The 12,591-nt window shown below is 40.5% G+C and overlaps 2 protein-coding genes across 8 annotated transcripts in view; both read left to right on the top strand.

Annotated features, from left to right (window-relative positions):
* Positions 1 to 2,211, top strand: part of MAP7D2 (MAP7 domain containing 2) — a 120,093-nt gene extending 117,882 nt beyond the window's left edge. Inside the window, exons 17-18 of the mRNA XM_043571585.1 lie at positions 616 to 618; positions 2,202 to 2,211. The gene's annotated coding sequence lies outside the window, so the exon portion shown is untranslated. The remainder of the gene's footprint in view (positions 1 to 615; positions 619 to 2,201) is intronic.
* Positions 2,212 to 2,602: 391 nt separating this feature from the next.
* Positions 2,603 to 12,591, top strand: part of BCLAF3 (BCLAF1 and THRAP3 family member 3) — a 56,904-nt gene continuing 46,915 nt past the window's right edge. For 3 of the 7 annotated variants that reach the window (XM_043571154.1, XM_043571150.1, XM_043571151.1), the window contains exons 1-2: positions 2,639 to 2,792; positions 4,971 to 5,147. The gene's annotated coding sequence lies outside the window, so the exon portion shown is untranslated. Of the gene's footprint in view, positions 2,793 to 4,970; positions 5,148 to 12,591 lie in introns of all 7 variants that reach the window. The other 4 variants (XM_043571157.1, XM_043571152.1, XM_043571156.1 and 1 more) reach the window with 3 other exon arrangements.

The following is a 12,591-nucleotide window of genomic DNA, read 5'->3' as shown; positions in this document are numbered from 1 at the left end:
AGCCATACCCACAGTTTCTGATTAAGCTTTGAAAGAGAAGCTTTAAGATGTAGTGCATGCTCCCACTCTTGCTCCTTTTCTTCTGATATGACACCAGGAATGTCTCAGAGAGGGTCTATTCCTTCAGCCTGGATTCCAGACAGAAGAATAAAAGCTGACCCTGGGATGGGCTTAAAATGTAAGTGAGAAATAAACATTTGTTGTTATAAACCACTGAGATTTTGGGATTGTTTTTGTAGCATAATTTATTCTTACTAATACAGAATCCTTGTACTGAACAAGCATACTCAGCCTTCAGTAGCAGATTTGGCTTTGCAAAGAAAAATAAAATAAACGGAAAGGCAGATAATAACACATTTCTGTAAGGCTTGTTTTGTATATGTGTGCATGTGTGTTATTCATATATACACCAAGAGTTTGTGACCTTGTGCAAGCTACTTAACCTCTCTGCCCACACATGTGAACAGCAAATAGGGCGGGGGCCATCTGCTTGTGTTGTCTGTTAACCAATAAGTCTGAACCAAGATCACTTTGTTCAAAGATGATTCAAAGAAAAAAAAATACACACACACACACACACACACACACAAACTAAGCATGGAAAGGAAAGAAGAGCGTGTTTATGAAAATGATTGACTACAGAATCCAAAAGAGAAGTTTTATCACCAGTTTATCATCCTTTTCCAAGAAGGTAAGATGAGATGCAAAGTCAATCAGATTATTTGAAAGAGAGAGATAGTGAGGGAGAAAGGAATGAAGTAAGGAAACTAAAATCTCAATGATAGAATTTAAATAAAAACAGAAGCAGAAATAATAATGCCTTGGGAAACCTTATCAGTAATACTGAAAGCCAATTTGAGTTCTACAGGTGCCAGAAAAAGGATAAAGAGATGAAAATAGTAAAACAGAGAACCACCACAGATAATTGCTCTTCCTAAAAGAGACCAGAACATATGGAGCAGAAGCAATTCCTGAAGGTAGAATAGAAGAAAACTTTCCTGGACTAAAGCCATATATATGCAGATAAAAAGGTCTCACACCTCTTAACCAGACAGAAGGGACAATCCATGCAATGGAGTGGAACCAAAAGCAGTATTCATCTCAAACTGCAAACACTTCAGTATGGCCAGAATATTGAGTACAAAGAGGAGGGAGGCTAGACAAGTTAAGTATGAACCAGATGATGAAAGGCCCTGTATATCTGAGGACTTTTCTCTGCAGTGCAGGAAGCAAAATCATGTATGAAGAGAGGAAAATGATCATGGTAAAGAGAATGGTAAGAACAAAGCAATTATTGGAAATGAGAAAGGTCACATAAAAGAGGCACCTAGGTTTTGGCAAGTATCCATAAATTTGTAGTGACATCATTCTGTTACAGTTGTGTGGTTTTTTCTTCCCAAGCAGTACTTGAAAACACAGATGTAGGAATAGAAAATGCACATAACTAGAGTGTGTTAAGGTGGTGGTTTGGTGTTATGACGTGTCAAAGGGCAATTCAAGGGGCTCTGCTTACAAGAGTGGTTGAAGTGAAAGGCCATGGACTTTTAAGTCAGGTAGAAGGTTCACAGGATATGTGAAGTCTATGGTCTTTGAAGAACAAGTACACCGGAGTAAAGGATAGATAGGACCGCAAGGATGAGGATTGTGAGTTCAAATAAATAGGATTTGAAAACTTAAGGTTTCAGAGATGGAGCAGCATAAAGCGATGAATGTCTAGATTTTCTAGAATATGTGCCTGAGAATGGGTGGATAAGTACAGTAGAGGTAAAGTCATCTAGGTTGAGGACGTTAGAAAACATGGCTCAATCATGGGCATTGGACTCATTGGGATGATGGCTGTAATTCAGTTCAGATGGAGATGAAAATTCTAATGCAGTCAGTTGACAGTGACAAGGGAGGGTAAAAGGTGATACTACCAGATGAGGTGGACCCTGAAAGAGAAATCTTGTCAGGGGTAAAAAATATATCAAGGTGTCAAGTGAGAAACACTCTGAGAGAGAGGACATACTACCTTAGGGGCTGGTGGATGGAGTGTGGGAGGAAAGAAATAAAAAAAGCAGACAAATATGAGTCAGTATTTTGAATTGGATAATGGGGAGATGTTGGTACCATTAACCCATTTGGGAGGCCCAGAGAGGAGGTTTTGTTCTCTGGATAGAAACTTAATTTGAGGCCACGGGGAATGGATAGAGGCTGAGAAGGCAGGGAAAGGCTACAGAAGTGCAGGTTCAGATGGGCTGGTTCTGGAAGAACCTCGAGGGCCAAGCCAGGAGCTAGAGGGCCGAGTCTCATCTGCTCCACCACCTTTGCCTCCCGTGTACAAGGCTGGAAGGCCCACGGGACCAGGCTCCTGCCCCTGGCTGAGGGATAGGCTCCAACCCCCAGGGTGCCAGGACCTGGAACGCCTGCTTCTTTCCTGGTGGACAGGAAGCAGACTGCACATGCGCCCTCGACAGAGCGGCAGGGATGGGAACGGCCGGCAGAGGGCGCAGGAGCTCTGGCCGGTGCAGCTCGGGCGGGGCACCCTTGTTGGCAGGGAGTTGAGAGCAGGGGTCGGTGGGAGAGCCGGCCGGCGCGAGGCCGCGAACAGTGGGCGGGGCCAGGGTGGGGGCGGGGCGAGGCGGTTCCGGAAGGAAGTGGTTCCGGGTCCCGTGGCCCGGTGGTGGTAGCCGTGGTGTCGCTGCCGTGGGAGGTGGCGACCGTGTGAGGGGCGAAGCCCGAGGGGCTGGCGGCGGGGGCGGCAGCGGCGGCGGCGACAGGGTTGGTGGCGGCGGCAGGGACTTCCTGGCCGGGTGAGCGGCCCTTGGGGGGCGGGCGGGGCGAGGAGGCCCCGGCCCGCAGGGAGGGCGTGTCCGTCGCTAGGGAGGGGCGGTCTTGGGGCGGCGGGTGGGGCGGTGGGTAGGATGCCCGGGCAGGTCTCCGACTCCCGGGGGACAACCCTCCCCCGCCACCGCCTTGGGCCCAATGGACTGGTGCCTTCTCAGGTGTGGAGACCCTGGCACCTGCTGCCGTGGTCCTGATCCTCTCCCGTCGTCCGGCAGGCTGCGGCCCTGGCGGTTCGGAGCGACTGTCATGGGGACCGGGGGTTGGTGTCCAGGGACCGTGCCCTTGTCCCTGAGGCGGACCGGGGCGCGTAGACTGCGGGACCCGAGCCGAGGAGACCCTGCTTTGTCCTCCGGAGGCTCTCCAGCCGCGCAGCGGCATCTTCTTCTGGTAACGTCCAGAATGAGTCGTGAAGGATGCTCTTTGTCCTGCATTGCAAAGTAAAACTTGTGTTTTTTAGAAACGTTATCTTGAAAATTGGCGCATCTCCTGTGCTTTTCTAAGGTGTATTAGGAAACTGGGCCAGTCACTGTCAGGATTTTCGTATCGGCAAGTCAGGAGGAAAAGAAATGGGAGAGAAACTTATATTCTCCCAAATATTTTCCTGCCGAGTCGCTTCTCTAGCTGCCCTCTAGATGATTGCTTCTTTTTTTCTGAAACAAAGTAAAAACTACAGGTAGAAATCACTAAGGTCTGTCTGACGTCTGACCCAGCAACATTTTTAACATTTTTCTGAATGAGAACTGGTATGAATGAAAGACTGGAATTGAAAAGGAAACGTTTTGGTGGGGATTCACAATGAGTGCGTTATTTTTCAATGGTATTTTAATGCTTATGTTAATAATGCTTTATTTTTAAATAGTATTCTTAAAAATAGCTACAAAAAATGTTTTTTGAAAGTCCCTGTTGTCGTTTCAGAGCCCCTCCTTTGAAAGCCTTACTAGAAATACTTATGTATAGAAACATTTAGTGACATTTGTCTATTTACAAAATTTCTAAAAGATGCAAAAGCATGATGAAGAAGATACAGTTTCATCATTCCAAGTAACCATTATGAATATGGTTACACTGGGTATACATCTCCATTATCTTTCTATGCAGAGATGAGTGTATGGATTTTTCTAAAGTGGATTCTCTATTGTAACCTTTCCCCCCCGCCCCCGACTTCATAGCATGCCATTACATGGCTGTCATAATTTATTTAGTTGATTGTTCCATTTTACACTACTTAAAAACATTGATGAAGAAATGTAAAATCTGTACAGCCATGATTACTTCTTAGTGTACATTCCTAGATGATAGAATTGTTGGGTTTGTCTTTTTAAAAATGTAAATTGCTCGGTTTCCCTCTGGAAAGGATGTGCGATTTTCCCTCCCACTAACAATCTGTGAGTATCTTTTTCTACACCCTAGCAAAAGACAACATTTAAAGGATTTCTACTGGCTCACTTTGGGGCCGTTTCTGTTCTTCTCTCCAACCGAGTACAAGTATCATTCTCTAGCTATCCTTTTTTTTTTTCTTATTTGTTTCAGCAATTCAGTTTCTCATCTTTTATTCCACTTTTAACCGTTTAGTAAAGAATGGTTATGCAGGTGAGGCAAAGGCATCAGAGTGAACAAGAGATTTGTACTCAGGACTTCCTTAAATTGGAGTGTCTCTGATTACCTCGAACAAGCCACTTACCTTTTCTAAGGGACTGTTTCCTCAACTCTGAAGTAGATATTATAGCGCATTTGCCTTGCGTTTCTTACAGGGTGGTTTTAAGGGTCAAATGAGACATTTATGGAAAGTACGTTTAAACATACTCTGTCTTGTGGCCAATTATTGCTATCCTGTAAAAATTTCAGAGCACAAGAGCATCTTGATTTTTTAAAGTAAATTTCTGAATTCAAAAAAGCCATTCTGTGATACCATTTGCCCCACTCTCTTTCACTTCTTAAATTCGAAGTTTTAGATTTCTGTCCTAGATTATATTCAGAATGCTATCAGAGTTATGAAATTAGGTGAATGAATGAATCTACACAAATGTTGAAGGAGCAGATATTTAAAGGCACTATATATAAAATTGAGGGGGGAAAATATAAAGCTAAATAAAACACATTCCTTGGGATCATGATAAGTAAAACATAGTCTTTGTGCCCTACAGGCTACAGAAAGAATGTCCAGGCAGCTAGAAGGTGGGAAAGCTGCTTTCCAAATTTAGACGGCAATTTTAGATGTGATGCAGGATGTCAACTATTCTCAAGCATGCTAAAGTCCAATTCTGCTGACCGAGCATCTGCACAAATGACCAGGCACTCTTGTCAGGGTCATCTTTCTGAAGGTAGGAATTGCTAGTTGAAGAGGTGTTAATATTGGAGTCTGAGAATCTGGATTCTGGTTTCAGGTCCTTTACTTGGGACAGATTGGTTACTTCTTTGTGGCTTTTTTTCACCTATGAAATGAAGGTAATTCCAGCTTCCTTGGGGGCTTGTTTTGAGGATTAAATGAGGTATTTGCTAGACACTTAGCGAACCAGGAGGTACTAGCCCTCATGAAGTCTTTTTTATCCACTGAAAACTTAGGATCTCGGGGAAAGAAACCAGATCTCTTACAACTTTGTGTGCCTGCCCCCTACTACTCATTGGCACTTAGTAATGTCTGCTAAATGAACATAAAATATATGACTGCTGATAAAAATTCATTCTGGACCATTGAAGAAGGTAATATGTAAATGTGGGATATTGAGAGAAATTGACTACAGTATTGGAGTTGATATTAAGAAATCAAAGGAAATACTGAACTAATTGGACCTAGGTTCATCTCTACTGTGACTGTCATTCTATGTTATATCCCCAACACCAGGCACATAGTCCATCCATATCAACAGTAAACCTATTCCCTAGGACCGCCCCCCCCCCACCAGGCACAACCCACTTTCTCTCTTCCCCTTCCAGTCAGCCTGTTAGAAGGAGTTGTTAATAATTGGCTTTCTTAAGTCTCCTTACCTTCCACTTAGTCCTGAAGCCACGTGTTCACATTTTTTAATTCCTTTTATTGGATTTCTATGCAGCTTTTGCCATGAAAGTCTTTCTTGAAATATTCTTTAGTGTATGAGATTCTGTGCTGTAGGGTTCCCTCCTTCCTCAGAGGATGTCCCTTCTCAGTCTCCTTGGCTGGTTCATCTTTCTTGAAAGGTTGATGTTCTGTAAGCTTGATCCTGCTCATGATACACCAGGTCTGGAATAATTTATAGAATATTGAAGCTATCTGGTGTTTGAAGGTTTGGTAGAATTCTGTGAAACCAGCTGGGCCTGATGCTTTTTCAGGGATATTTCTTTAATAACTTTATTTTTTCTATGAAAATTGGTCTCTTTAAGCTTTCTAACTCGGGGTCAGTTTTGGTAATTTGTATTTTTCTAGCGAAATATCTTTTTCTTTTTTTTTTAATTTTTTTTCAACGTTTTTATTTATTTTTGGGACAGAGAGAGACAGAGCATGAACGGGGGAGGGGCAGAGAGAGAGGGAGACACAGAATCAGAAACAGGCTCCAGGCTCTGAGCCAACAGCCCAGAGCCCGACGCGGGGCTCGAACTCACGGACCGCGAGATCGTGACCTGGCTGAAGTCGGACGCTTAACCGACTGCGCCACCCAGGCGCCCCGCGAAATATCTTTTTCATCTGGGTTTTCAAATTTTTTAGGTAGAGAGGTACAAAGTGATCTCTTCTGATTTAAAATTTTTCTCCCATTTCAATGGTTGTTTCTCCCTCATTCTGTTTTATTTTTGTATATTTGTGTTTCCCCCTTTTTTTCCTGAATCATGTTATATAGTGGTTTATCTCTTTTAGTTTTTTCAAAAACTACAGAATTTTAAATTATTATTTGGATCTAGTTTTCTGTTCTCTTGCTCATTCTCTTCCTTGGCTTTTATCTTTATTATTTCCTTCTGCTTTCTTTTGGTTTACCCTGTTATTTTTTAGGGTTTTTTTAACCTTGGAACTGAATTTATTTATTTTTATTATTTCATTTTTATTGCTAAATATGTTTAGAGCTGGATGCCTGGTTGGCTCAGTGGGTTAAGTGTCTGACCCTTGACATCAGCTCAGGTCATGATGTCACAAGTTCGTGAGACTGAGCCCCACCTCACACTCTGTGCTGACAGTGCGGAGCCTGCTTGGGATTCTCTCTCTCCCTTTCTCTCTGTCCCTCTCCTGCTCACATGCTCGCTCGCTCGCTCTCTCTCTCTCTCTCAAAATAAATAAACTTAAAAAATATGTTGAGAACAACAAATTTTTCTTTGATCACTACTTTAAATGCATCCCATAGAATCTGATAGGTAGTGCTTTCATTGTCATTCTAGGTGGAAGGGCTTTTCTGTTATATTTGTTAGTAAATTCTAGGGTTTTTGCCTTATGATCAGAGGATATTGTTTGTAATATTTCTGTTTCATGGCAGTTGCTGATGTTTTGTGACCTAATAAATGAGTACTTCTGGTGAATGTGGCATGCGCATGTGAGAAGAAGGTATATTCTCTAGTATGAGACTGTAGAGTTTGATAAATATCTTTAAGATTTACTCTGTTGATTATGCTGTTTAGATCTTCTGTCTCCTTATTTGGGGATCACTGCATTTTCTAATATACCACTGAGAGTGGATAATTAAATCTTGTATTATTAGTGTGTTTCTATCTATATGTTGCCTTGCATCTCAAGTAGTTTTTGTTTCATAAAGGTGGTTGCTATGTGATGTTCATATGAATATGTGTATTTTTATGTGTGCTGTCTAAATCATGGATTGTGGCTTTCAGCATTAAAGAGTGTCTTTTCCGGGGGTGCCTGGGTGACTTAGTTGGTTAAGCGTCCGACTCTCGGTTCTTTCTATTTCTCTCCGCCCTGCCCCTCCCCCCCCACACTGTTTCTATGTCTATCAAAATAAATAAAAATAATTTTTTAAGTGTCTTTTTTTTTGGTCACGATGAATGCTTTGGGGCTTGAATTTTGCTTTGCCTGATTCCACAGATGCCACTCTGCTCTCTTTTTATTACCGATTGCCTGGTATACTTTGGCCATCCTTTCATTTTTAATGTTTCAACATCACTTTGTTTTAGATGTGTCATTTGTATAACTCCTTGAGTTTTGTTTTGTGAGCCACATTGAAACTCTTCATTTTAATAGGTGAGTTAAACCCATTCACATTTATTGTTAGGACTAATATATTTTGGCCTCAACTCTATCATAATATTTTGTTATCTTTATTTGCTGTTTCTTTTGCTATGCGGTGTGTTTTTTCCTCTTGTATTAAAAAAATTGGGGAGTGGTATTTAGGAAGGTTTGTATTTTTGTTCTGATGGTTCATTTTTTGTCCTTGTACCTCTGTAAATGCCCTTACTCCCCTGTTTGTTTATTTAACCTTTTGTGTGTGTGAGAAAAATACATCGTATTCATGAAATCAAAGTAGATTGATGATAGGCATCTGTGAGGGTTTTTATCTACCTCCAGCTCCTCACTGAAGAACTGACTGATCATAGCCACTGCAGCCAAGAGCGTAATGCGTGTTCTGGTCCCCTCAGCTCTGGCTTCCTCTGATCTGCTGATCCCCCTTTTGTTCTGGGAGCTCTGACTTGGTCCTGTTCTGTGCTGAGAGTGGGGCTTCTTTGTTGCAAAGACTTTCCTGGGATATTGTTTGCATTTGTAAATGCTGGGTTCCTATTTAGTGTGAAATTTTTGTTAGTTGATTTTTGTTTTTTTGGTAGCATCTTTACTGAGATATAATTAACATACCACACAATTCACCCATTTAAAAGTGTACAGTTTGGTGTTTTTTTGGTATACTTAGAGTTGTGCAGCCATCGCCACGGTCCAGTTTTGAAACGTATTCATCATCCCCAGAGGAAACCCTGTGTGTATTCTCTCCAGTGCCCTACCGCCCCACCCAGGCAACTACCAGTCCGCTTTCTGTTTCTCTGGATTTGCGTATCTTGGACCTTTTATATAAATGGAATCACACAATATGCAGTCTTTTGTAACTGGCTTCTTTCCCTTAGCATAACAGTTTCAAGATTCCTCCCTGTTTGACCATGTGTCAGCACTTCATTCCTTTTTATGGTCAAATAATGTTCAGTTGTATGGGTATACCACATTTTGTTTATTCATTTATCTCTAAATGGACAGTGAAATTGTTTCTACTTTTGGCTATTATGACTAATGCTGCTATGAATATTTGTGTATAAGTTTTTGTGTGGACATATATTTTTATTTCTCTTGAGTATATATTTAGGAGTGGAATTGCTGGGTCATATGGTAACTCTTTGTGTTTAATTCTTTGAGGAACTGCCAGACTGTTTTCCCAAACGTCTGCATCATTTATATTCTCCCCAGCAATGTATGTGGGTTCCATATCTCTCCATACTTTCAGCATTTGTTATTATCTGTCTTTGATCATAGCCATCCAGTTGGTGTGAAGTGGTGTCTCATGATTCTGATTTTTATCTTGCCAGTGGTTAGTGATGTTGAACATCTTTTCATGTGCTTATTGGGCATTTGTAGATCTTCTCAGGAAAAATGTCAGTTCAGCTCCTTTGCCCGTTTTTAATTGGGTTGTGTTTTATTATTGAATCGTAAGAGGGTTTTTTTGTATGTTCTAGACATAATCCTTTATCAGATATGATTTGTAAAAAGTTTTCTCCCATTTTGTGGGTTGCCTTTTTGCTTTCTTGATAGTATCCTTTACAGTGTAAACATTTTAAATTGTGATGATGCCTGATTTATCTGTTTTATCTCAAGTTTATTTTACTTTTATTTTGAGAGAGAGTATGAGCAGGGGAGGGGCATAGAGAGAGGGGGAGAGAGAGGATCACAAGAAGGCTCGGTGCTGTCAGTGTGGAGTCCGACGCAGGGCTCGAACCCATGAACCTGTGAGCTTATGACCTGAGCTGAAACCAGGAGTTGGACGCTTAACCAACTGAGCCACCCAGGTGCCCTGTTACCTGTGCTTTTGATGTAATATCCGATCCAATGTCACAAAGATTATTTATCTTTATGTTTTCCTCTTATAGTTTTAGCTCTCACATTTAGGTCTTTGATCCATTTTGAGTTAATTTTTGTATATGGTGTGAGGTAGGGTTGAACTTTATTGTTTTGCTTGTGGATATCCACTTGTCTCAGCACTGTGTGTTGATTTGTGTAGCCCCTTAATATATGATTTATTAGGTTCCCCCCTTCAGTATGCATTAAGCCCATCTATTGCCTATACAGTAATGACCTTTTTACCATTATTTTCTTTTCCTGTCTCTTCTCCCATTTTTTAGTGCAGTTTTTCTACCTTGTCCCAATATGCCACAATTTTACATTAGTCTTTCACCTTCATCCTCATCTTTCTTTTAAAGTCTTATATGTACATTTACATATTTTTTAATGCTCAACATCGGTCCTTTGCTGTCATTTTCTCACTCATAATTTGGTTAGATGAAGCTCATCTTCTAGTAGATTTCTCAGGAAGGGCTAGTTAAATGCAGAAATTCCCTATGTTCTTGTATGCTGAAAACTTTTTTTTTCTATAGCCTTGATATATGAAAGTAATTTGGCTGATAAAAAATCCTTGGTTCACACTTACTTTCATTGATTTTATTTTATTTTTTTATTTTAAATGTTGATCCATCGTTGCTTTGCTTTGTGTGTTAGTTTTGAAATATCTGATGATAGTCTAATTCTTTTGGAATTATAGGTTATTTATTCTTTTTACATAGAGGTCTTGAGGATTTTATCTTTATATTTGAAATCAAATAATTTTTACTAGGCTGTGTTTCAGAATTGATTGTTTTGAGTTAGTTTTCCTAGGTATCTGGTGAACTCTTCATTGTGTAAAGTCAGGTATTTTTCCATTTATGGAAAGTTTTCTTGAATTTTAGTTTAAAATATTAGTTTAATTCCATTGTTTCGTTTTCCTTCTAAGAGACTACAGTATTACACATATTATTCCTTCTTTACCTGTCTTCTTTTTCCACTACTTTCTTTCTGACTCGTTCTCTCTCACTCACTTATTGTCATTTTCATTTTTTTGGTTTTCTTGTTTTTCTTCAATGTCTCTTATTTGAGTTGATTCTCCCTTGGACACCTTGTAATTTATTTTTCACTTCTGAGATAATGTAGTCTTTTTTGCCCATTTTTTCCTCTGAGTTCAGTTAACTTTTTTTTTTTTGTAATTTCACTCTGGGTTTTGATCTGTTTCTGTTCTTAGTTTTTAAATTTCTGATTCAACGTGAGTTTTTTTTTTTAATATATCCCTAAATGCTTTTGGATATATTTAATTCTGCTTGGAGTATAGACTTAGAGTTTTTTCTGCTTCATGGTTTTTTGGAGAGGAATTTTCCTCAGTTGAAGAATTCTCTTTTTTAACTTTCTTATAAACACGTGGAAATCATTAGACTTGAAAAATTTTGCAAATCTCAGGAGTATGAAATGGTATCTCGTTGTTTTAATTTTATCTTTCTGATTAGGTAGGGTTGTTTATCTTTTCATATTTATTAGACATTTATGTTTCCTTTTTATTGTAAACTCAAAGGGTAGAGCTGCCATTTACTGAGGTGGGACAGAGACTATAGGAGGAGCAGATTTTGGAGGGAGGTCAGGAGTTTGGTCTTGGACATGTTTACAGCATCCAATAGGCTGTTGGATATGTAAGAGTGCAGTACAGAGGATAGGTGAGGGCTGGAGATAGAAATTTGGGGGTTATTAGTTTATGAAGAGTATTTAAAGCCATGAGACTAAATGAGAGTATAGACTGGGGAGAGAGTGTAGACAATGAGAGGTCCGGAGACTGAAGTCATTATTTAGAGGATAACTGGCTTCACTATTTAGGGTTCAGAGTGGTGAAGAGGGAGGTGGGGAGAAACCAGTAAAGGAGACAGAAGGAATTTGAAGGTAGGAGGAAAACCAGGAAAGTGTAGTATTCTGGAATTCAAGTGAAGAAAATGTTTCTGGAAGGAAGGTATGATTGACTGGCAAGTGCTGCTGGTAGATCCAGGAGGAGGAGGAGAAATAGCTGTTAGATTTAGTGACATGGATTTCATGATTGATCTTGACTAGAGCAGTTTGGTGCGGTGGTGGATTGGAAGGTGAGATTGGTGAGGGGCCAAGCAAGAATAGGAGAGAAATCAGAGTGACTGTGGTATATAGGCAGCCCTTTGAGGAATTTGGTTATAAATGGAGAAGGAGGATGGTAGTCCCAGGAGGATGTGGTTCTGGAGAGTTGGGAGCTTCACCAGAGGGAAGTTGTATGGTGATGGGAAGGATCTACTGAAGAGGGGAAAATGCTGTGGGAGGAAGAGGAAAATTGCTGGAGTTGGGTCTTTCAGCTTAGTTAGAGGATGTGTCCACTGCTGTTCTGGGAGAGATGGCTTCTTTTCGCACCAGTGTCCTCATCAGCATCTTCCTTGGAGTGAAGGTCTCTGCTGTCCAGTCGTCTTTCTGTGTTCAAGGGCAGATGGGTTCATTCACTGCACCTGGCCCTGTACAGTTCACTCTGAAGTAGCAGCATAAACCAATGTATCTACCGTTATTGACATCACCTTCTCCCCAGTAACAAACCCTGCTGATGTTTAGTCTTTTCTTTCTCTCTGTCCATAAATTTTAGAAGAAAGCTGGTTCCTTTGATGAATTTTGCTAGTCACAAATAAGTTAGTTTAAATCCGAGATTGGCACATTTTTTTTTTTGCAAAGGACCAAATAGTAAATATTTTAGGCTTGGTGGTCTACATATAGTTGCTATTACATATTCTTCTTCCTTTTTT

This window comes from Prionailurus bengalensis, chromosome X (assembly GCF_016509475.1).
Source record: "Prionailurus bengalensis isolate Pbe53 chromosome X, Fcat_Pben_1.1_paternal_pri, whole genome shotgun sequence".
NCBI lineage: Eukaryota > Metazoa > Chordata > Mammalia > Carnivora > Felidae > Prionailurus > Prionailurus bengalensis.
This window is presented reverse-complemented; position numbering and strand designations above follow the sequence as displayed.